The sequence below is a fragment of the Stegodyphus dumicola genome, chromosome 5, assembly GCF_044657685.1.
Source record: "Stegodyphus dumicola isolate Sdum_Otavi_A_Nest chromosome 5, ASM4465768v1".
NCBI lineage: Eukaryota > Metazoa > Arthropoda > Arachnida > Araneae > Eresidae > Stegodyphus > Stegodyphus dumicola.
Window position 1 is genome coordinate 144,445,000 of NC_140772.1, and position 25,232 is coordinate 144,470,231.

Sequence of the window (25,232 nt, forward strand, 5' to 3'; positions counted from 1 at the left end):
TTGGCAGACGTTATTAATGATAGTTCCGATGATGTAAATAATGGTGATTTAGAATATTTTTTGGGATGGACTTTCGGAGATGTTGAGTGAAATGAAATTATTGGATAATAATAGCATTCATAATTTATTCTCCGATACTGAGTATGAATCTGATGTTTTACAATGTAAAGAGTATATAAATGCTGGCAAACTCGCTATTTTTAAAGCACGTAAAGCTATGCTATGTCGTAGCTTAGCTGCTAATAGCGTTCCAGTTTCTTTCCAAGTATGCCTCCTATTACGCTACCAGTGTGTAAGTAAAGTTTTAGATGTTTTATGAACAAAAATTAATCCACAAATAATTGTTTGTAATAATAAATCCACGTCATAATTTGTTAAGTTGTCAAGCACAGCCTTTTAATATAGACGTAAATTTTTAACTAATACGATTATTCAGTTAAGTTTGGAAAAAATACTTTTGAAATTCCAAATATTTCTTGCTCTGAGCTTTAAAATTTCGCAGTTTTAAAATTTATTTCATTATTCCGATGGCTTTAATTAATATAAATACAACAAAAGAAGAGTGAAAATGCTAATAAGCATAGTTATGAAGATATTAAATTATTTTAGTTTGCTTTATAATATTAAGATTATTTTAAAATTAATGGAACCCCCCTTAGGCAGATAGCCCCGTAATCAAACTAACCAAACTGCAATTAAATAATCTAATGTAAACTATTCGAGGTCTGATAAGCATTTTGATTTTGCTTTCATCATCACGTTTGGTTTAGGCCAGATGCTATATGTAACTATTAGTGTTATTTCTAATCTGAAAAGGAAATTACAATAAATGAAAAACAGAGTTTGGGTTATTTCTGTGCGAAAAAGGGAAATCTTCATTTATTGGCCTATGAAATTGGTCAGATTTATCACGAACAGTCTATTATTACATTCAATTTTAAAATCATTCATAATAAGGAAATTTATACTGTTGAAATAGAGTATGATAGCGAAACGAGAAGCCCATTTCTCCACATTCCTCTTCTAATGAAATGTTATGGTTGCATTTTTTAAATTATTTTATGCACTTTTATTAATATCTGATTTCAAAACAAGTTCCCTAAGTTGTTCTGGTTTTATTTTTACTAGAACGTTAAAAATATTGAGACAGAATATCTAATCGAGACTAATGTATTTTTGTATTCCTTGCAGTCTGAGAAGTTCTTAAGTATTATTTAAATCGTCCAGATTCAATTTTAATACTGAACACTAAAAGATATTGCTTTTCCTGGAATATCTGAAGTAAAAATATTTGAAAAGAACAGCTTTCATTTTAGTATACTGCCATGTATGCGAAATGTTTCACAATTATAAAGATGTAGTACAATTAGTGGGTGAATAAATAAAATGAAACGTTACGTTATTGCGAATGATACCTTTAGAGACGGGTTAGTACGAACAGTAAGGATGTCGGATAAGAAGAATAACACATAAATGAAACGAAAACTGTAAGGACTCGGACTTTACCTGTGGTCCAAAAGGGTTTTTTTAAAGCTCGCAGTCTGCTGCTGCATCTACTCTAGCTAAACCATTTCTTTCTGTCATTTTAGCTTTATTATCAAGTCTCATTTTCTTCACACTTACGCCATCTACAATTCAACAAGAAAAATTGGAAAAATTTTAAAAGCAGCATGTGTTCTACTATTTTCAGTGTTTTCTCAGTTTACCATGTCGATGTACTTAGTAAGATGGCTTGCGAAACTTTTTGTGTTTTGGGTACTAACGTTTTTTGTGTTAAATTTATTAATTAAATATCCGCTCTTCGCACTCGTGCGATAAAAATAAATTCAGTTGAATAGCTAAATAACAAAATATTTAAAAATAGCATATCTTTAGAATTCCCAATAGATAGTTACGAGTGAAAATTACGAACATCTTTGGCCCAGCTCGCTTTCAAATCGTTCAGTTTCAAACTTAAAGTTTTACAACCAGGTGCAGATGCTCGGGTGTAGAGGACTACGCTATTCCAAACATGCTGTCCCTAGGAACAGTCGTTTTTTCACAGTGCGAGAAATATACTTAGTTAGCCACAAAAGTCTGCGTACAGACTAAATTTTAAATTAAAAAACACTGAAAGCATAGAAAAAATGTATTTTAATCATTTCATTTTTTTTCTTTTATTAGCTAAAATTGTAAGCTTAAATAAAAAGTAAATAATATCAGTGCAATATTTTTACATTTTTCCAAAAATATATTTTGTCACAAAAAACTCAGAAATTCCCTCCAATAAGTCTGCGTACACTTAAAAAAATGCGAAATATAAGTTTTTTACATTACTTCAATACTTTGTAGGATATCCTTTATTCTTCAAAACAGCTTGCAGACGTCTGGGCATTGACTGAACTAGTTTTTCAGTGTCATCCGACGTAAATTTCGCCCATTCTTCCTGCAATTTACTAATTAGCTCATTTCGCCAAGTAATATTGTGTTTTCGAATTCGTTTCTCCAATTTTGCCCACAAATGTTCGATTGAATTGAGGTCTGTTGACTGTGGAGGAGTACGCAACTGTCTTGGAGGGTGATAGAGGAGATATTCCTTCACAATTTTAGCTGTATGTTTCGGGTCGTTGTCTTCTTGGAAAATAAAGGTATTAGAAAGGTTTAAAATTTCGGGCACTGTCTTGTAGACGTTTCTTCAGAATATCCAGATAAACATACTTATCCATGACTTAATACTTATACTTACATAGCTATCCATCAATAATGTGAAAATCTCCAACTCCTTTCGATGACATACACCCCCATACCATCACACCGCCAGCTCCATGTTTGACAGTTTGATTTCAATTTCTCAGATTCAGTTCTGTTCATGGTTTTCTCCATACAATAGGATAGCTATTAACTTTAAATATTGTAAATTTACTTTCATCTGACCAAATTACATAGTTCTAGAAGTCCTGCGAAGAGTTTAAATATGTTTTGGCAAAAGCAATTCGTTTCTTTCTATTTGTCTAGGGAAATGTATAGCTTAGACCTAGGTTTGCATCCATGATAATCGGCCTTTCGCAGCACTTTTCGTATAGTTTCAGGAGAAATTTCCATGTTGCTAGTTAACAAAATGTCTTTTGCAATGCTTGCAGCAGAAAGTGTTTAGGATTTTGTTTAATTCGTAAAAGAATTTTTTTTTCTTCTCTCTGCGTTCGGTCCCCCACATCTTGGTTTTACAGCAAGACTACCAGTGTCAAGATAGTTTTGAATAACTCTTCGCACACTAGAAAATGGTTTTCCCAATATAACGAAGAGTTTTACCTTCATCTCTCAATTTGATAATTAGTTGTCTCGTAACTAAAGGAATTTCTTTATTGGTTGTCATTTTCGTCAAAGAAAATAGAAATAACAACTTCCAATGAACGTGAAATTTGCTTCGGAAGTCAAGGACCTTGAAAGTGTAATCTTGTTTGCATTCTTCAAGTTTGAAGTTTAAAAGTTAGATAAGAAATCCTCCTCCTTCGCGTTGTACGCAAACTTTATAGGCTTTGATTTTTGGTCACTTTGGTCACTTACATTTTAAAAATTAGTGTGCATAAATTATTAGGTATAAAAATATTACAGTTAAATAATTTCAAAGTCCCTTATTGAAACTAAATATTTAAAAAATAAAACTTTAAGAAACCACTCTTTTCGCACCTTAAAATTTGGATTTGATATTTCTTTTCTTGATGTACGCAGACTTTATTGACTAACTGTACATTCAGGCAGACATTTACTTAGTTAGTTCCTTTAAAAGTAATGTAGGGACTTTCGAAATTTTCACAGTAATGAAATATTTATTCCCTACTTACAACTGCATTTATTCTTGCTAAGTCATTTTGTCCATGCTGTCACTTTATCAGACAATGGGGCGACATCAAAATTAAGCTGATCCCATTTCTTAGTTCATCAGAGAAACAGTTATTTTAAACTTCTTGCATTTCCAAAATTGATATTTTAACAATTTGCAGCAATGTGGAAGCGTCATTTGGAATTTTGAGTGATCAGGAGAATGTTGAAAAATGGAAACTTTCTAGTGTCCTAGAAAAGAAGCCCTCGTTCGCGAAAAACGATTAATATATGAAAGAACCATGAAATAAAAGATATTTTTGGAGTATGAATTAGGAAATGCATACCTGGTAAACCGTCCAATACATCTAATTTTCGGTGTCCACCAACGGCCGAGTGGTAACGCCGCTGAATACTGGTAATTTGACCTGGGATCGAATCCAGGCGAACGAGCTAGTTCCCCCCCCCATGTAACTAAAATATTCTGGTTAAGTAACCTTAATAAATTCTGACCTTAAGAATGAATCCAGGTTCCCTTAGGAATTCCTCCACGAAGAAATGTCTCCCATAGGCAAATAACCATCGAGTTGCTTTGGCTTTACTTATTATAGGCTAACAACGACATCTGTTCCTTAACATTATCGTCTGAATGTAAAACGAAGTGTTGCTTTATGTTAATCTGTTAGTGCAGAATGATCGAAAAATTAATGTTAAATTATTGAGGTCTAACTGGGAGACAATGGTTTGAAGAATTAGTAAATAAGCAAAGCTTGTGATTTCTTAGTATTTTCTTAGAAAGTATACTCCATATTCTTCCATACAAAAAAAAAAAAAAAAAAAAAAAAAAAAAAGGGGGGTTTAAAGGAAACGAATTGCGAATATGGCAACGGTCATTTAACACGTTGAGCGCGGCGCCGAATTTCCTGTCCTTTCCGTTCAGCCGGTAGCGAGATCAGCCGTAAAGCTAAGACGTATTTTTGTTTAGAATGTTTCAATACATTTCATTAAAACTAAATTTGATCACATTTCATTGAGACTATATTTATTTTTTAACTTTAAATTTTAAGATTTTTTGTTAGCCAGGAAATTGGCCAAGGTATCGTAATTTGTTCAGCATTTATGTTCTGCGCCGCTTCTTTGGCTAGCTGATCCGCCAGCTCGTTTCTTGTTTGACCAGCATGGGCCTTTATCCATTGCAGCTTTAGGTTTAACACGTTTTTTCCGCGGGAAATAGTTTAATTTTTTAACTATTTCTCGCGGACCGAAGCCAGCCAAACGATAATTCCAGTGCCAGTCCCCAGGCACCGACGCCAGCCACACGGAAAGTTCACTGCCGGTACCCAGGAACTGACGCCGGCCACACGGAAGGTTCACTGCCGGTCCCTGGGAACCGGCGCCACATTTAACGTGTTAAACCTAAAGCTGCAATGGATAAAAGTCCCTGCTGGCCAAACAGGAAACGAACTGGCGGATCAGCTAGCCAAAGAAGCGGCGCAGAACATAAATGCTGAACAAATTACGATACCTTGGCCAATTTCCTGGCTTAAGAAAAATCTTACGCAAAAAATTAAATCCCTGTGACAGGAAGACTGGAACTCTGACTCATTATCCCCACAGTAACTTATGATCCCCTCATAATACATGCTCAACTTGTACGGTATATAACAGGACACGGTCCTTTTCCGGTATATTTTGAAAGGTTTGGCATTACAAATACGGCACAGTGCATTTGCGAGTTGGGTACACCCAAACATTATGTAGTTAACTGCCCAATAACAACTGATTTGCACCTGCCGATCCCGCCAACGAATGAGCAAGCATTTAGGTGGTTGATGATTAATAACAAGCATACAGTACGAAAGATGAACAAAATTGTTAATAAACTTACGGACCTCGGCACTGACCTATGTCAAATCTGATTTTATATGTCTCTAATGTAAATCGTAAAGAAACTATCTTAATCTGCAATGCAAATAAAAACCAAGAATTGCCCCGTTATGTGGACTCCCTCGGTTTTAAACAATCCTCTGGCTTTGAAGCGGACATGTCAGGCAGTCAGAAAATCACTCTCTTGGCTATTCCAAATGTATCAAACTGTTCTAATGTACTGTATATAACATACTGTACTATACATAATGTGGACTCCCTAGGCTATGAACGTTCCTTTGGCTGTGGAGCGGACATGTGAGGTAGGTAGATATTGACTGTTCTGCTATTTGAAAATTAATACTATAATACGTATAATATGATATACTTATTGTTTTGATATTCAATTGGCTAATATGACTAATAACATGTACGGTTTTATTATTATTTATTTGAGTAATTGCATAAAATCATTCAGAGATCACTTTGTTTCCTTGTACTATAGAATTGACATTTATACTGAATAATTATTTTAGTAAGCACATAGAATTCTCGTATTAAATCATTGTATTAGAATAATCGTATAAAATCATCTTACTGAATCATTGAATAGTATTCAATTTCCAGTGTGCAAGTCACATTGTGTACTGTTCATTTCTTAAAACTGAATTGTTTTTAAGTAAATGTAAAATCAGTACCATAATAAGTACTTAGATGACAAAGTTATTGCTTTTAATGTTTACTTATCTGATTTATTTAATTATGGAATGGTTCTGTCATTAATTTGAGTAATCGTTTTCTATCAGAGTAATTGTGTGTTGTATTGATTCATAGTATCATAGTTTTGAAACATTGTAATAGAGTAATCGTATTGATGATTGTGTAGATGATAAGATTATTACTTTTAATGTTTACCTACGTAGTACAATTGCTAGAGTAATCGTATTGAAGAGAAATTGTATTGTTTTATGGTATTATAGTGTTAGCTGGTTTGGTATGATTTATCATTGTACTTAGAAAATGTATAGAATTTATTCAATATTTCGCAATATTTCGCAAAATTGGTTTTGTAGATTTCTACTATTTTGGTATGGTTTCCGATTAAACTGGAAGTTCTGTTCAGAACCTTAAGAATACCAACTTCTCTCAAGTAATTGCTCCAAACGGTAACTATTGTGTCAGCTATATCCAGCCGTTCTTCCCATTAAGCCCATCAACGGCCGAACGTAAAACCCGCTGAACACTGGTTGTTTCGTCCGAGGTTCGAATCTTGCGAACGGGCTGACTGCTTGGATGTTTTCGTTGTTTTTCCCATGTGTAACGTGTATATCAGCTAGTTTCCCTTAGTGTCCTCCACGATGGCATTCCTTATCGTAACACTTTGCGGGCCGCGCATTTATCGAAGCGCCGTTACGCTGCCGCCGGTTCACGCAGGTTCTACTGCTCGCCAACGGTGATATTTACGCAATTTTTCGAAACATAAGTAGTTAGTATATAATTATTATTAAAGAAAGCACTAAAATAACTGTTACACTATTTTCATTCCATTTTATTCCAATTATATTTTTTAATTAGTACTAAAACGTTTTATTTAGAAAATTTAACTCCTAGGATTCATAGTTCTTTTTAGTATGATAATTCTGAAAAAATTTTCCAACATGCAGAAAAACGTTGCAGGAAGAACACATGTATGCAGTGGAACTTCTTTTCGGCAGTGCAGACTTTACAGGCCCTTTGCGGGTTTTCAATTCTCCCATTACCACTAATACGTGTTATTCTATGTTTTCTCAAGTCCGTAGTAAGTCTGCCTGGTGGATCAAACCTCGGCGATCTTTTATCACATTGAGCAGCCGATCTTGATTGTTGCTCCTCTTCATTCCCATTAATCCATGCTAGTGCAAGGTTTAGTAAAAATTGTTTGAATCTAATAGGATTTTCATAATTTTTTATGTATATCTGGAACGCGTTGAGTAATGCACAGTTTATGAGATATAAAACCGGTTTTTTTTTTTTTTTTTTTTTTTTTTCCATTTTTTGTTTTTGTTTTGCGGAGTATGGAATAACACGATAGGTATTGATCGGCGTGATCAACACCTTTCATAAATTTATTACACTCTTGTATGCAAATTGGGGTACTATTCGGTTTCGAGGGCCGTAAAAAAATTGCAGCGAAAATGCTGATTTCAGATTGCGTAAGTTTATATAGTTCTATATTTCTTAAGACGTCATTGAAATACCAGTTTAATTTTTAATTCCTTTTTTGCTATCCTATGGATTTAACAATTTCGGAATTGCCTATGATGAAAAGTCTGCGATAGAATTTTGGGTAAAGTGCAGAATCACCCACTGCTTGACACGTTTTTAAGAATTGCACATACTCGGTATCCATGTGCCCATCGACCTATTTTCACTTGAAAAAAATCCTAGAATTGCACAAAAATGGCACTGCGCACACCCTTGACTTTATCTATATACACATCGACCTATTGTCACTTAAAAAGTAAAAGCAAATTGACACAATTCCAATTGCTTTTACCCTTGTAAAAAGCGGCAAAGAAATAAGCGGGAGATTCTGCACTTTACCGAAAATGTTTTCAAAGAAAAGGCATCATTCATTATAGAAAATTATGTTTGAACAACCAACGAGATGACATTATGCTTTAGTGGCCAAAAAATTGATAACTTGGTAGCGAAATATTATATGAAATTAACCTTTCATCTGAATTAAAACATCAATATTTAAATAGTTATTTACTATTGTACTTCCTTTCTTGCGTTAGGGTTGCCGCAATTACTTTTGGCAGCACTGGCATCAACAATAGTTTGGCGATTTTTTACGGCCCTCGAAACCGAATAGTACCCAAATTGGTTTAATGCACTTCTTTTTGGTTCTTTTACTCACACATTCGACCATGTCTGCTGAAGTTATCGTAGAAATCATCATTATCAATTTTTTGGCCGAATTTCATTTTTGTACCATAATTTCCCCTTTCCTACGAAATTGCATTGACTTATTTTTCAATGTAGCAGATTGGCAGAACAATTTGGCTCTCCTCTGTTTACTCTAATTTTGCACAGATGTTTGTTTTATGCTTTAGTAACTCCTCTGCAACCTTTACATTATTGTAATAGTTGTCCACATATACATTGTGCCATAAATTTAAATCTGGCGATAGCACGGACCTGGCGAATATTGTTGCAGTTAGCGATTTTCCTTGCGCGCAATATATTTCTAAATTGCATATATAACCAGATGTCGCCTCAAACACCATACGAACTAAAATTCCATATTTTATAATTTTCGCAGGATTATATGTACGAAAAGATAGCCTGCCCCTCCATGGAATGATACCTTCATTCAGCGATAATTCTTTCTCAAGTTTATAAATTTTTTGAAACTTTTCTACCAGATACGAGTAAACTGGTTTTATTTTATCAAGCCTTTCTTAGCAATGCTCGTTATTACTGAAGTGCCAATACTTCCATAACTGCCGAAATCGGTTCCTTGGCATAGTATTCCCAAAAATAGGTGTATGTAATCCAGGGTGAGTAGACCAATAATCGTCTTATTCTGGTTTTCTTACTATTCCCATTAGGATAACAAACCCCAAAAGTTTTTTCATTTCTACAACATTTGTATCAATCCAAGCTTTATTCTTTTTGATTCAATGTTGTTATCATTAGTCTGCTGATTATGATATAAGTTTGTTTGTGTGGCAAACAAATTAAATAAATCGTCCCCAATGAACAATTCCACAGTTGATAATATATCTGGTGTGTATGGTACCTGTAACACAAACTGTTCCAGGCAAGCATGAAAGTTAGGTTTAAAATCAACTTCTGACCAATCATTTGCCACAGAATGCTCTTCATCACTTTCAGATTCACTAATTATTGGTCTTCCCTTATTTCTGAATCGTCTCACAATTATATCGCTTCCACTGTCCGAATCACTTTCACTATCAGAGCAATTATCCTCTTCTGATAACAGATCAGCATATATTTCCTCATCGAAGAGCATTTTGAAGGATATCTTTAAATCTAACGTAAGTTTCCGATATTTGAAGGCAGCGAAAGACAGTCTCAAACTAACAAAACAAGCGTCCACGAAAAAAGATTTCAATAATAGACAGTCTGGTGAATTGGGAGAGGAAGCAGTTGAAACCAATGTTTCCTGATCGTCAAATGTTTTGCTATAGTATGTTTATCTATACAAACGTCGATGTGAAGCATCGTCGTTCGCGAAAATAAGTTACGCGTACGTGACAGCGGCCGATAACTGTTGCCGAGCAAAAGTCACGCCAGCGTGACAGCGGCCCGCAAAGTGTTAAGCAGATAGCCATCGATGCTTTGCCGTAATCGCATAAACCAAACCAAACCAAACTAAACCTCTTCCCATTAAACAGATACGAATTCTCTTGACCAACTGTAAATGAAATAGAGTGTAGGCACTGTGACCCCACAACCGGTGAACCTTTTTTCAAAATGCCAGAAAAAAATTACAGCAATAGCTATTAATTTATCTCCTTCTCTCCATAAAAGCCTGCGAAGTCAAGTTTATGCATAAATGATGCTGCTTGGCGACAGTTTTACGGTGAAAGTCGTAATACGTAAGTACCAACGGTTTTAAGAGAAAATGGCTTCCATGAACGATTCAGGTAAATAAAATCTCAAAAGCATCAGTTCAGCCACGCGTAACCAAAATTTGTACAAACTTCTGGTATAGAGAAGCGTTACTTGTCAAAATACTAGATACGCAGAAAAAAAAAAAAAAAAGAATTGAATGCTTTCAGATTTTATATTACGCCCAGTGGGATGTTTTTTTGGTTTACATGTACATGCATGTTTCATAAGCCTTCGAGATAACGTCGCTTTGTACTAAACCTATTTAAAAACAGCCTCTGTACAGAATTTCCGATAGACAGCCTCGCGCGCTGGAGATAAAAATATTTTATTTCGTAGTGTGTTGACACTGCTGGCTTTGAAATCGTTTAGTTTCTTAATCAAAAATTCACTAAAGTTTAAGAAATGTAAAATAGATAATAAAACAAATTCGAAATTCAAAATTCGATCTTCCAGTTGCACATATTCGGGTGGAAGACTTCGTTATTCAAAATTTGATGGCTATATTTATCGTTGTTTTTCCATAATGCGAGAAACATTCACGCGGGGAGAAAATATTCGGTGACGACAATTTGAAAAGTGATGCAACCATTTATAGTGATTCAAAAAAAAAAAAAAAAAAAAAAAAAAAAAAAAAATGCCGTTTCGAGACTTCTGGGCTTCTGGGCGCCCGTTTAGGCCAAAAAAAAAAAGTTTACCGAGTTCCTCACTTTTATTCTGTTAAATTAAGTGTGAAGAAATTTATTGAACTGCTAAGCGAATAATCGTTGGGTTCAAAGAACAGAAAGCGTAAACTCAAGAAGGGTTGTTATTATTCGCTCAAGATATGATTAACAATGCGCCTCTTTCTTCGGACGTGAAGGAAAGCCTCCACTCGGGACTCCACTCAAAAGTAAGAAATAAGAACTAATAAATGACTAACAAAGAGATTTAGCCGTAACTAACACAATTCTAAAATAGTTGGCCCGTAATCTTAAAGCCCACCAGCGGCCGAGCGGTAAAGACGCTGAACACTGGTAGTTCGGTCTGAGGTTCGAATTCCGCGAACGGGGTGGCTGCATGGACGTTTTCGTGGTTTTCCCCATGTGTAACATGTATACGAGCCAGTTTCCCTTAAGTCCTCCACGAAGGCATCCCTCCCTTCAGGCAGATAGCCCTCGTGTGCTTTGCCATAATTTAATTTAATAATACAATCCAATCTAATCGTAATCTTAAACTAGCCGGCGAACTATCAAAAAGCGCATAATACGGCCGAGCGTAAGAACGGCTTAGAGAGACGTATCCCAAAGGCAAACGCGCGCTGTTCACGAATCCTAGCTCTCTGTGTCGAAGTTCCGTTTGCCGTTGTCGCAGTCTCTAGCTTGCAAGCTGTATACCGGCTCTCTTCCTTTGGTTGCTTCATGTAGCGGTGCAGGGACAGAAATGCCTAAGTGAGTCCTGAAAACAAGATATAATACATAAAATAATTTTTTTTTTCATAAACTGGAAAACTATATATGGCCTAGCTTGAATTGCCGGTTTGGCATCGCCTTATTGCTCGAGTAAAGGACGAAACACCTTCGTATTTATTTCTTAAATATTGTTCATTGAACGGGAGTTGGTTTGTTCCCCTTGAAAAGTCAACTAATTTCCGATCAATAGCAGTGATTACTTGCATTTAATTTAATTACTTGCTTTTAATTTATTTCTTTTTACAATTGAAATTTCGTTATTCATGATTTAATTCCAGTCCCCGTTAAACATTTTTAACAATTTACATTCAAGTTACTTTAAAACATTTTTCGAAATTGAACTTACTAAGTATGGATTCACTCTTTTAAGATAATTCTACTAAAATTAGTCTTAGGAGATAATATAATAAATATTCTTTAGTAAATAAATTATTATTAACTTACTTTGCAGCAATTGCGCAAGTAGTAGAATAACTCGATTTCGCACTAAATGAATTTAAGATCATACAACATTATATATATATACAGCCTTTTTTTTTTTTTTTTTTTTTTTTTTGCATTAAATGAGTGATGAGGATGAAGTCAAAAATCATGCTATAAAGACATATTCCGCTGAGATTTTTGGGCAGAGCAGATGCGAAAGCACATTAAACTTTATGTATGAAACTTTTGGTTATAGCTGAACATGAAAGTCGAAAATGGGCGAAGAAATTTCATACTAAACAACTTTCCCTGACCAACCCTGCCGTAAAAATTGCTGATTACGATTTTAATGACTTCAGTTATATGGACAGGTCTCTAGCTATTTTAACAAATGGATTATGTAACTACTGTTATGTGCTTACTGTATCCTTTATCCTTATATTTGCACATATTAATATCTGTACCATGCGTTTTATTCTGTAGAATATCTGTGTAGGTCATATGTAACATGTCTAACTAAATTTTATCTTGCTAAAATATTATCGCTGGTCTCGCTTCTTGGTATTGTAATCTTTTGCATCCCTTCGTGTACTCTGGCACCATCATTCTCACACTTGATATGTCATGTGCTAATCTCTCGTCTTTCAGAAATCACATCACCAGCTCGACTGCTTTCTGGCCTTCAGATATACATTCTGCCTAAAAATATAGATTAAAATGTTTTTAAAAATTTAATTATCCTATATCCTATTCATATATCTCAGTCCTGGCTAACCTTAATGTGATTCAAATCGTCTTAATTGTGTTCTACAAGGGGTAGGGCTTTTGCCCAGGTACTCTGGTGTTGAGACACCATTCTACTGGCATCTAGTGAAGAATCTCGTTGCTAAAACGTTCAGAGTGGCTCATTATATTACATTCTTGTGCTTTCTGATAGAAGCGTTCATTGAGTTTTCTGAGAAACTTTGCCAATGATTCGATCTTAAGATCGTCGTGAAGACATATTTTACGTACATAGAAATGCGCATTTGTAATAATGCGAAAATATCTGCTTTGCATCACCTGAAGCTTCTAAAGTTCCCTGTCGGAGATAGTAACCCATGCCTGCGAACCGGAAGTCATGACTAGGCTGATAACGGAGAGTTAAATAAGTCTCTTCTTGTCCAAGTCCAGTGGAGAGTATTTCCCAATAATACCGTATAAGCATTTCATGATTTTAAGTCTCCTTTCACGCACATTATTAACGTGATGTGTCCAAGTAGGGCGGTCATTAAATAGGACACCAACATTAAATAAACACCAAGATATTTGGCCTGGGAAACCACCGGAACAATTTCATTGAATAAAGAAAGTTGTTTTTTTGATCGGAGCGTTTCTTTTGCGTTTCCGAAGGATCAAGAGCTGTGACTTTGAGGCATTCATTTGAATTTTCCATTGTTCTCATCACTGTTCAATCGGAAGAATAAAGATCTGGATGTTTTTTGACTGCACGATTTACATTTGCAGATTTCACAGCTAACACGGTGTCATCTGCATAGCAAGCCAAAATAGAGTTGTTGTGTCGAAGTCAGTTGAACTTGACTTTAATACTATTCTCTCCCTCCTTTGCATTCAACGCCATTCTAATAACTCATTCTGGTAGGGAGTTTTAAATTGAAACGAGATTAAGACAGGAAAGGTTCACTAAATTAAAATAACTGTTATAAAATTAAAACATACCTTACAAGTTATTATTCTCTTTGCCCTAAAATTAAAGAACTAACGAGCGACTCAAAATGCATTGAAAAATGTTCTTTGTGAGGCTAGGTAGCTTTTATAAGCGTAGTAACGAAATTCTTGAAACATTGAAGGATAGAAGATAATAAAAACAACTCTGAAAGCATTTCATTTTTACCCACTGCTGTAAAGGTTCACATGATGATTTTTATGAAAGAATGGAATATCATTTGCATAATATTGTTACGAATTTGGTATTTAAAAAGCTAATGTTAGTTCAATTATAAATTAAATGGTTTTATTTCTCGCGCAGTGCAGCGCGTGACGAATAGTAAAAGAAAGCTAGCCGGAAAAATTAAAAATACAAGAGCGCGTGCGTTAAATAAATAAATATCTCTTTTGATTTCGAGAAAGTACTGGAAAATTCTAGCGCGTGATTTAAAAATCTTATAAAAGGAGGAAAACATCTCAGTTTGTAGTAGTCGCTTAGTTTGTTGTTGATTATAGCGAATTCGCGGATTAGCGTTCTTTAGCTGTTTTGAATTACGTTCTATTGTACATTTGAGTAGTTAAAAGATAACTACTGTGAGATATTGTAATACTGCATGATAATTTGAGAAAATGTAAGCATTTTTGTTGTAATAATAATAAATTTTTATTCATTTTTCATCAGACTTGTGCATTCATTTCATAACGAACCCGTACGCACGCAACAATTTTTGGTGTCAGAAGTGGGATTTGAATGCCAATAACAAGAGCGATGGAAGAGCAATTAAGGCAGTTAATATCAGCCTTTGCCTCATTTAAAGAAGAAATTAAAGAACAAATGAAATTGGGCCAGGAATCCGTTAAGGACGAAATGAAAGCCGTTCAAGCTGGTCAAGAAGACATGAAAAGAGAAATTACTTGCATAATAGAAAATAAATTTGAAGCTATGGAAGGCACAATTGACGCAGTTGAAAAATAAAGTTGGACATATTGAAGAAAAAGTTTCTTCCGTAAAAGATCATATTGAAGAAAGAGTTTCTTCGGTGAAAGAAGAAATAGAAGAAAGAGTTTCTTCTGTAAAAGAACATATAGAAGGGAGAGTTTCTGCTGTGGAGGAACGAATTGAAGGAAGAGTTTGTGCCGTCCAACACCAAATCGAACAAAAAATTGATGAGAGAGTTTCTGCAGTTGCCAAAGAAATGGATACTTTAAAGAAATTCATAGCGTCGGCAGGGAGCAGGAGTGATGATTTTAAATTCTTACCAATGCCTGCTCGTCCACCTCTGAAGCTATCGACATATGATGGGAAGACCTCCTGGCAGGTGTATAAGACACAATTTTCTATCGTGGCGGATGCGAATGGATGGGATTCCCAAGCTAAGGCCTGTCATCTCGCCGCTTCTTTGAGAGCCGACGCAGCGGATATCCTGCAGACGCTTCCCGAAAATCGAAGGCTAGATTTCGAAGCTCTATCCGGCGCTTTGGAGCTGCGCTTCGGCGAAAAATGTTTAAAAGACTACAGCAGGCTCCAATTAAAATCTCGTCAACAGAAGCTCACCGAAACGCTTCAGGAGCTCGCCACGGATGTTGAAAGGCTGTCACATCACGCCTTTTCGGAGTTCCCGACAGAAACAAGGGAAATCCTGTCCCTGCAATATTTCATCGATGGCATCCGGGACCCTGAAATACAGAAAGCACTGCGAATGGCGGATGTTAAAGATCTGAAAAGCGCTTTAGTGTATGCCATGAAATTTGAGGCAGCCCAGCAAGCCACCCGTCGAGACCGCCATCCAGTCAGAGCTGCTCAAGTCCAGGAGCCAGGGGATCAAGTCACTGCTCGTCTAGACGATTTAACTAGACAACTGAACGCCTTGAGACAGAATATTGGTGACAAGAAACCGACCGTAAAGTGCTGGAACTGCGGTGCTGAAGGACACATCCGACGAAACTGCAGAACACCCCAGGGCACGGATGCTAAGACCGCTCCTAACAAACAGCAGGGAAACTAATTAGTGGCCATCTCGCGGGGCGGAGGTTGCCAGATCATGAAAAGGCCCAGTTTAAAGCGCTTCAGATTTCTGCAGTGAGAGGCGGCAGTAATGGACTTTTCATAATAGGACATATTAATGGAGTTCCCTGCAATATGACGATAGATACAGGAGCCAACGTTACCATCATCCGAAAAGATTTGGCTCAACAACTGGGAAGCAAACTTATCTGGACGCCGCCCTGCGTTACCCTAAAGACTGTGTCCGGTGAGAAGATCAACATCGATGGAAAAGTAAATGCTAAGATCACGTTTGGAAGTGCCGCTTACCATCACACGGCATATGTAGCAGAGATCACTGATTCTTGCATACTCGAATTGGACTTTCTAAGGAAATACAATTTTTCCTTGGACTTTAAAAATAACGAATTGCATTCTACATCTGAGGACATAGCGTTATTTGGAGTCAATGATGAAGTTAAATCTGTCCATAAAAACATACCTTACAAGTTATTATTCTCTTTGCCCTAAAATTAAAGAACTAACGAGCGACTCAAAATGCATTGAAAAATGTTATATGTGAGGCTAGGTAGCTTTTATAAGCGTAGTAACGAAATTCCTGAAACATCGAAGGATAGAAGATAACAAAAACAACTCTGAAATCATTTCATTTTTACCCTCTGCTGTAAAGGTTCACATGATGATTTTTATTAAAGAATGGAATATCATTTGCATAATGTATACAATGTAAGGTTTACAGTAAAATCACATCATTAAGGAACAAGAAACTGAAAAAATAATACTCTATATCTCGTATTAAACTTTATGGCCCCATAAAAATGCAAACCAACCCCCCAAGAGAATTTCGCGTTTCCAAAAAGAGCGCCGACTCTAACCATCAATATAGAATTTTATGCACTTTGGGAACCCACTATAAATTTTTGCGACCTCAAATGGGGTCGAGTACCATTGGTATATGTCATTATCTCATAGCAGATTAATATTCATTGCCGCCGATCTACAAAAACAAAAAAAAAAAAAAAAAAAAAAGTGCAAGTAGGAAACTTGTACAAAAAATGCCGGTATCATTTGAAACAGAAAAATACGGATAATTTTCATATATTTATGTAAATGTAATAAATCATTAAATTGGACTTCTTCATTTCTTGTATATATTATTCTTGTATTTCTTTTGACTGATTTCAATAGGTAAAAACATTTAGCTACTTTCATCTGTGTGCGTCTGTCTGTTTGTGGCATTATCTCTTCCAGAACTGCAGGGAGTTAAGCTTCCAGAGATGCCTCCCCCCGGGATTCCAAAAATTCGTGGAAAGCCATGTTGATCATTCTCATTCTTCGTACGACTTTGATTTATCAAGATATTGATTAAAAACTCAGAAAACGCTAATTTTCTCACTCATTTTTCCGAAAGGCAACAGTCTATCGCGCTGAGATAAAAAAAAATCTGCTTTATTTGGAAAAGTGTTGCCACTGCTCGCATTCAAATCGCAGAGTTTATTTATTAATAAAAAAGTAAGTTTTATAAAATATGAAATAAAAATATGTTGCCAAATTTTAATCGTATTATTATTACAAGGTCATATTCGAACTTTGAAGAAAGCACGTTATAGCATGTGATGTCATTGTATGTCGAAAATTTTTCATTGTCAGCATTTTAAATAAATGGTTGCTATCGGCAACGTTTTTGTTTCAGGTTAGTATAAAGGACGTGATATGCTAATGCCACGTTGATTCTTTTATTGTTATTGAGTAAATTCTGTTATATTACATTAAAATTAAATCATGACGTCATACGTTTTAACCTGAGGTGTCAAAGTTTTTGTTTCTTGGGTTGGCAATAAAAGATTATTTAGGACCTGGTTGTTGCTTGGAAAGAATGAACTCATTTCATTCATATTGGAAATGTTTTTATATATTTACTTTCCAGAGCTGCAGAGAACTTTTAAATTTTGCTTTGTCAGCAGCCCGCTAGTTCTGTCTTAAAATTTGATCGATGAATTGAGAACATTTGGAGATGCAAAGTTTTCATTATGACCTCAAGCTCAAATATTGCTAGTATAAATTCATTTCTGTAAGATAATTAAAAATACGGAATAATTGATTTTATGAATTTTGTTGATCTTAGTTTCAGTCAACTTGTAACATAACTTTCCATCTCGAAATCTATACCTAATTTATATCTTAATCGCAAGCAAATAATTAAATGTATTTTGGAAAAATAACTGAGTAAATTCGGAATGCATTCATTTAACAGGTGACAAGTTTTTTAAATCAATCAATTTTATATCAGAATTTCTAAATAGCGTGTAATTTAGCTTTGTACGATAACAATTTTCGGTACTTTTCCGTTCCGCCGGTGCAAATCTCGCCAAGCAGACTTTATCGACGACAACATACAGTGTACTCATAAAAAATGTTAACAAGTGTTAGCTCTAAGAATTTTGTAGTTTGAATTTTATTGTTATTTTTTCCTTTTAATATCGTTTAAATTTTTGCAAAAAGCCAATAAATAAACACAATAAATTTGTAAAATGAGATCAATAATTTACTGTGCTTTTGTGATTCAAAATCCTGATTCGTCGGTTCATATCACGTGACCCCAAGTGATCTCATCTCACGTAAATTACGCTACAAAAATCTAATTCTCTCAGTAATTATTTACATTAATTTCAAGTTAAATCTTAAAATTGGGATACAAGTTTAAATGCAAGAATTATTTCAATTCTTACGAGTAGCTTATTCAGAAATTATGTAAAACCGCAGTGCTTTATTTCGCTAGTGCATTGTCATCAGAATTGATGAATTTAATCCTTGACCTTGCCTTTTCTGTACTTTCGCCTTCGGGTGAGCCGTATGATTGCATCCTAATTGACATAATTACCGCGAGGGGCATAAAATTGAACTATCTGGTAAAAAAAATCTACGTAATTGTATGCCAGTATCAGTAATCAATATGATAAGAAATAGCTGCGAATTGTTTTGAAAACGACGCGTAAAAGGTTACCAGCGAAGATATTCCGTTTGGCATCAGTTTCACCGTTACTGGCGATTTTATCGTCTGCGCTGGCAAAACGGAAAAGTACCCAATTTTCTAATTTGTTTAATTAATTTTCCCACTCTGAAATATCTATAACAGCTCTACATAAATTTTTATTTTACAGGGTAACTGGATGAATGGTACAAGTTGTGACAGCCGAGAACGAAGCAACGTGTGTTTTAGAATATTCGGAAGGTCCTTCGGTATTCTTTATTTCGGCACTTGCGTACTGGCACGTTGACTTCCAAGGGGCTTCGTAAATTTAGGTCGTTTGAAAACTTTCTACTATTACATTGCTGATTGAAGAACTTTTATCTTTGCACGAAACACTTGATTTCTGAAACGGTTCCACGTAACCTGTGCCGGGAAAATGAAGCATAAGAATTGGATTCAAGATTCATTACGATGTATACCTTCCCAATGTTAGTACGTCTCTTAACCATGTCCGACGAAACTGCTATTTCTGGGAATTCTATTCGCTTTTTTCTTTTTATTGAGAGTGTGCTTTTCTTTTTATTGAGAGTGTGCTTTTCTTTTTATTGAGAGTGTGCTTTTCTTATGGATTAAGTGTGCTCGATGCATCGTGCTGTGATATGAATAGTGAATTGTGTAGACTCTTTTAAGGATATTGGACTCTTCATGTCAAGTTCTTCGGGTCATGTGTTCTCCGGGGTAAGTGAGATATCTTGTTTGCAAATAGAGTTAGTTTACCAATTATAAATCCTTTTGTAAATTAATAATATAAAAATTGAAATTTCTGGCATTGATAATGTTAATAATTGCGACTTTCAAAACCCAATAAAACGGACGAGTGAATTAACCTTACTAAGCCAGAGTTCTCTATTGCTTTGCTAAATAGATTTTCTAGCTAATATTGATGATGATACAGTATATCTAATAATGTTTCTAATGCTATTTCTGATGTAAATGTTAATAATGATGTAAATTCTGGCATGGCTGTGAATTGTGTTGTTCACCCTGACCTTCTAAGTTCTAGTAATTTAAATGATAATAATGTCTAGGCAGGTGTAAGGTTGCAAAAGCAGCAGCCAAATCCCAGCTAGGCCACACCAAATATGGTCAAGCCTAGAAAGGGTAAAGCTTTTTACACCTCTGTAAAATCTTTATCTTATGAACCACCAGAATGCAAGTTCTTTGGTGATGAACGGTGAATTTCTATAAGTTGAGCCGACTACTGAAAATGATCATAGGATCTTCAGTTAGTATTTTCTAGCAGACATTGTGTTTTTAGCAAAACACAATGTCTTTAACCTGCGCAATAAGAAACCCTTTTAAAAGGTCTTCTTGGAGGCATACTCTCGAATTCACTTATCAACATTGTTTCTAATTATTTACCGAGTTAGCTTTTAAAGGGCATCAAGTTGTGCAAGTAACAAAGTACAGAACTAAGGTACCCCTTCCACGTTTCAGGCCCTGCTTATTCCTGATGAAAATTTTTACCAAATCCGTTATCTTACTTAGCTAATTTATCTTAGCACTAAAGTTGAAACATTTATTGGAAAAATTCAACTGCCCAAGTGTCACAATAATCAGAAACGGCATTCCTCCTCCGAGACTTGCCATGTTGCCCTTTGGTTGTCTGAAATACCCCGGATACCACAGAAATGGCAATTCTGATTGCCATGTTAAATACCCCCGATTTAGCACTTAAAGCACAATGCACTTATGTGTTTGCTTTCTAGGAACTGAATCTAACACTGTTACTCGGGTAAGCTATTCACACTTTGCAAAGTGAGTAACCGAAAATGCTTTCTGAAACAAGGCAGCCAAGTACATACTGACAATCGCGTAATATCGTACACTTTTAATATGTGATTTAATAAAAAGAAATCTTACACGAGACGATCTGCCTTTCAAATATAAAACCGAATACAATTTCTTAAGACAGCTTTTGATATAAAACAACGTTTATTCAGCATAGTAGGCATTTGAATAATTTTCCTTTGTGTCAGCTTACTATATTACCGTTAGACGATAATTAATTTTGATTTTAAACAACAAAGTAAATTTCTCTTGGCTTTCAGTTGTGAAACTGTGAGCATTTAGAAGGTGTTCAAGTGTGAAGCATTCGTAACCGATTGGACAAAGCTACGTTTGACTATTTTCGACGAACTACTATTTTATACATCTTAGACTTGTTGGGATACTTACGTATTAACGCCACCGCAGCTGCAGATTTGGCGGTTTTTAAGTGGCGCCAAACTACACCTAAAATTTTTGCGACAAATCATAAATTCTGATACAGAGTTTAACATAGATTCAAAACAGTCTATTTTCTTCGACCTAAATCTGTCGCCATATGAACTCTGCTAAATAAGATGCTAAATGATGTCTCACTGTCTCTTGTTCCTCCATTTAGCACTGCCCCACATTCTCTCAACTGTTTGTGTATGAATTCCTGTATCGGCATCAATAAAATTGTATTTATGATTAACTTTAGCATGTATAAATCCTTTTTCTATTTGTTTGGTAACCTTTCCATCTGTCAGAATAAATTGTGCTACCATCTGCAATGTTTTCTATAATTTTATAAAGAAGGGTGAGTCAGTTCTTTTAGGAACAGTGACAACAAACGAATCTTTTGTTTATCTACATATACCACCCACTGTTCGGGTAATACTCGGATGTTTGGCAAATCTTAGACACATTTTCGTAGCACTAAAAAATGGCGTCAAAAATCAGCAAACAACGAGGCAAAAAAGAATCCAAAAGATAACTGCGTGCGAACAACACGATTACTCTTTATTGGCGCATCAGCGCAACTTCTGCTGCGGTGGCGTTAATACGGAAGTCCCCTTGTTGGCAACATTACCTGCAAAGGGTAAAAATGCGTGCTTATTCACTGGTAAGAAAATGTGCTCATTAGGAAAATTAACTTTGTATTTTAATAACATTTGCGTCATCGCGAATTAAACATTCTCTTAAACTAATAGATATGGGCTATTTTATATGTTATTCATCCAGTCAAAATTATTAAAGATTGATCTAAGTGAAAAATTAACTTCGTATAATTTTTTTTCTATCGTTATATATTTTTCTTTAATAAAACATTTATATATATATTCGAAATCAATATTTACTTTTACGCTGCAAGCAAACCCAAACTTTCGAAATGAAATTTTGCACGACCTGCTGCTTACTCACTATGTTCAGAATATGGCTGGGGTAAGAAAATCTTGTTCATCCTTTTTGGCAAACCCATAAATCTTCATGGTACTCTTCTGTTGTGGGGATCGTATTGAGAAATATATTTATGTATGCGTGCATGGATAGAATATACGTGTTCATGTATGCATGTATATATGTAAGTGCGTATGAACGTACAAACATATACATGCATACATTTCTGAATCCGGTCACGATGACAGCAGTATACCAACTTCACTGCCTAAATAGCAACCTTCCCTGCTTGGGATAGGAAAATGATGATAAACGTTACAAAAAGCAGATTCCAAAATATTATTGAATGCGTTGTAATTTTTGGGAGTTAATTGCTTAGAGAGTCTTGCAGTAAGATTCCAAGTTTATAACCTGCATGTGACAATTTCTGTGTTGATGCACGACGGGTAATTTGGCTGACCAGTTGAAATAGGTGTTTTGAAAATAGTTTTGTTTCGCACCGATATGGATGACGAATACTTTTAAGGATAATAATCTTTGATACTCGTGATTAACAGTGTGTACCTGTATTTTACGGCAAACATCAGTATCTCGCCTAATGATGACGTTATATTTGGAATTGACCGAACTCTAAATAATTAAAGCTTTTTCACCGTTAAATACGAGAAAATGGACCTTTGTCAGGTTTCTGAAAATTTTACGTATAGAAACGCAAACCCAAACTTTTGAAGTGAAATCTTACCGTATAATATTTACAGTAGATTTAGCCAAGGATTCAGTAGAAGTATTGACATTCTGATGACAGACTTTATTTTGCCATTTTTTTCCTTTTATTACATGTGTGGTTTTCCGAACAACTAGCATGTGGAAAGCCAAACTTTACTACTTTATCAGAATAATAATGATATAGGTGAGGCTCAACATCAGTTCGATCCACAATTTCTAAAATTAATTCATTTTTTCGTACCAATTTTTTCCTTTTATTATATGTGAGGTTTTCCCCAGCAACCAGTATGTGAGAAGCCAAACTTTGCTACTTTTATTGAATAATAATGTGAAGCTCAACATGAGTTGGATCCACACTTTCTAATGGTCAATTTTTCATTTTATTATATTTTATTTATCACTGGTCAATCTTTTCTTTTTATTATATGTGCGGTTTTCCCAATAACCAGTATGTGGAAAGCCAAATTTTACTACTTTTATTGAATAATAATGACATACAGTTATTCAATAAAGTCTGCTTACATCAAGAAAAGTAATATCAAATCCAAATTTTAAGGTGCGAAAAGGGTAGTTTCTTTGTTTTATTTTTTAAATATTTAGTTTCAATAAGGGACTTTGAAATTATTTAACTGTAATATTTTCATATCTAATAATTTATGCACACTAATTTTTAAAAGATAAGTGGCCAGAAATCAAAGCCAATAAAGTTTGCGTACAACGCGAAGGAGGCAAGAGATTTCTTATCTAACTTTTAAACTTCAAACTTGAGAATGCAAAGAAGGTTACACTTTCAAGGTCATTGACTTCCGAAGCAAATTTTACGTTGATTGGAAATTGTTATTTCTATTTTCTTTGACGAAAATGACAACCAATAAAGAGATTCCTTTAGTTACGAGACAACTAATTATCAAATTGAGAGATGAAGGTAAAACTCTTCGCTATATTGGTAAAAACATTTCAAAACCATTTTCTAGTGTGCAAAGAGTTATTCAAAACTATCTTGACACTAGTAGTCTTGCTGTAAAACCAATATTTGGGAGACCGAAGAAGCTAACGCAGAGAGAAGAAAGAAAAATTCTTTTACGAATTAAACAAAATCCTAAACTTTCTGCTGCAAGCATTGCAAAAGACATTTTTTTAACTAGCAACAAGGAAATTTCTCCTAAAACTGTACGAATCCGAAAGGCCGATTATCATGGTTGCAAACCTAGGTCTAAGCCATACATTTCCGAGACAAATAGAAAGAAAAGAACTGCTTTTGCCAAAACATATTTAAACTCTTTGCAGGACTTCTGGAATAATCTAATTTGGTCAGATGAAAGTAAATTTACAATATTTAAAGTTAATGGCCACCCTATTGTATGGAGAAAACCAGGAACAGAACTGAATCTGAGAAATTTAAATCCAACTGTCAAACATGGAGCTGACGGTGTGATGGTATGAGGGTGTATGTCGTCGAAAGGAGTTGGAAATTTTCCCATTATTGTTAAAGTCATGGATAAGTATGTTTATCTGGATATTCTGAAGAAAAATCTACGAGACAGTGCCCGAAATTTAAACCTTTCTAATACCTTTATTTTCCAACAAGACAACGACCCGAAACATACAGCTAAAATTGTGAAGGAATATCTCCTCTATCACACTCCAAGATAGTTGCGTACTCCTCCACAGTCAACAGACCTCAATCCAATCGAACATTTGTGGGCAAAATTGGAGAAATGAATTCGAAAACACAATATTACTTGGCGAAATGAGCTAATTAGTAAATTGCAGGAAGAATAGGCGAAATTTACGTCGGATGACACTGAAAAACTAGTTCAGTCAATGCCCAGACGTCTGCAAGCTGTTTTGAAGAATAAAGGATATCCTACAAAGTATTGAAGTAATGTAAAAAACTTATATTTTGCTTTTTTTTTTTTTTTTTTTTTGAAAGCGTGCGCAGACTTATTGGAGGGAATTTCTGAATTTTTTTGACAAAATATATTTTTGAAAAAATTTAAAAAGTATTACACTGGTATTATTTACTTTTTATTTAAGCTTACAGTTTTAGCTAATAGAAGAAAAAAATGCAATGATTAAAATACATTTTTCTTTGCTTTAAGTGTTTTTTTTTAATTTAAAATTTAGTCTGTACGCAGACTTTTGTGACTAACTGTATATGAGGCTCAATACAAGTTGGATCCACACTTTCTAAAACTAGGTTAATTTTTTCTTACGAATTTTTACTTTTATTATATGTGTGGTTTTCCCAACAACCAGTATGTGGAAAGCCAAACTTTACAACTCTAACAGAATAATAATGATATATGTGAGGCTCAGTGTTCGTTGATCCACAGTTTTATAAATTCATTTTTTTGTTTGATCTTTACAATACGGTAACTTGTAGTTTGGCGACATTTTGGAGGCGATAAAGGTTACTACTTTGGTTACTAAAGGACTTTGGTAATAATGTGAG

General features: G+C 34.9%; 1 protein-coding gene across 8 annotated transcripts in view; it reads left to right on the top strand.

Annotated features, from left to right (window-relative positions):
* LOC118202263 (uncharacterized) overlaps window positions 1-19,735 on the top strand; it is a 280,122-nt gene extending 260,387 nt beyond the window's left edge. For 6 of the 8 annotated variants that reach the window (XR_015040952.1, XR_015040948.1, XR_015040953.1 and 3 more), the window contains one exon: window positions 19,035-19,735. The gene's annotated coding sequence lies outside the window, so the exon portion shown is untranslated. Of the gene's footprint in view, window positions 1-3,887; window positions 5,988-18,421; window positions 18,953-19,034 lie in introns of those variants that run through there. The other 2 variants (XR_015040955.1, XR_004760375.2) reach the window with 2 other exon arrangements.
* The last annotated feature ends 5,497 nt before the right edge of the window (window positions 19,736-25,232 follow it).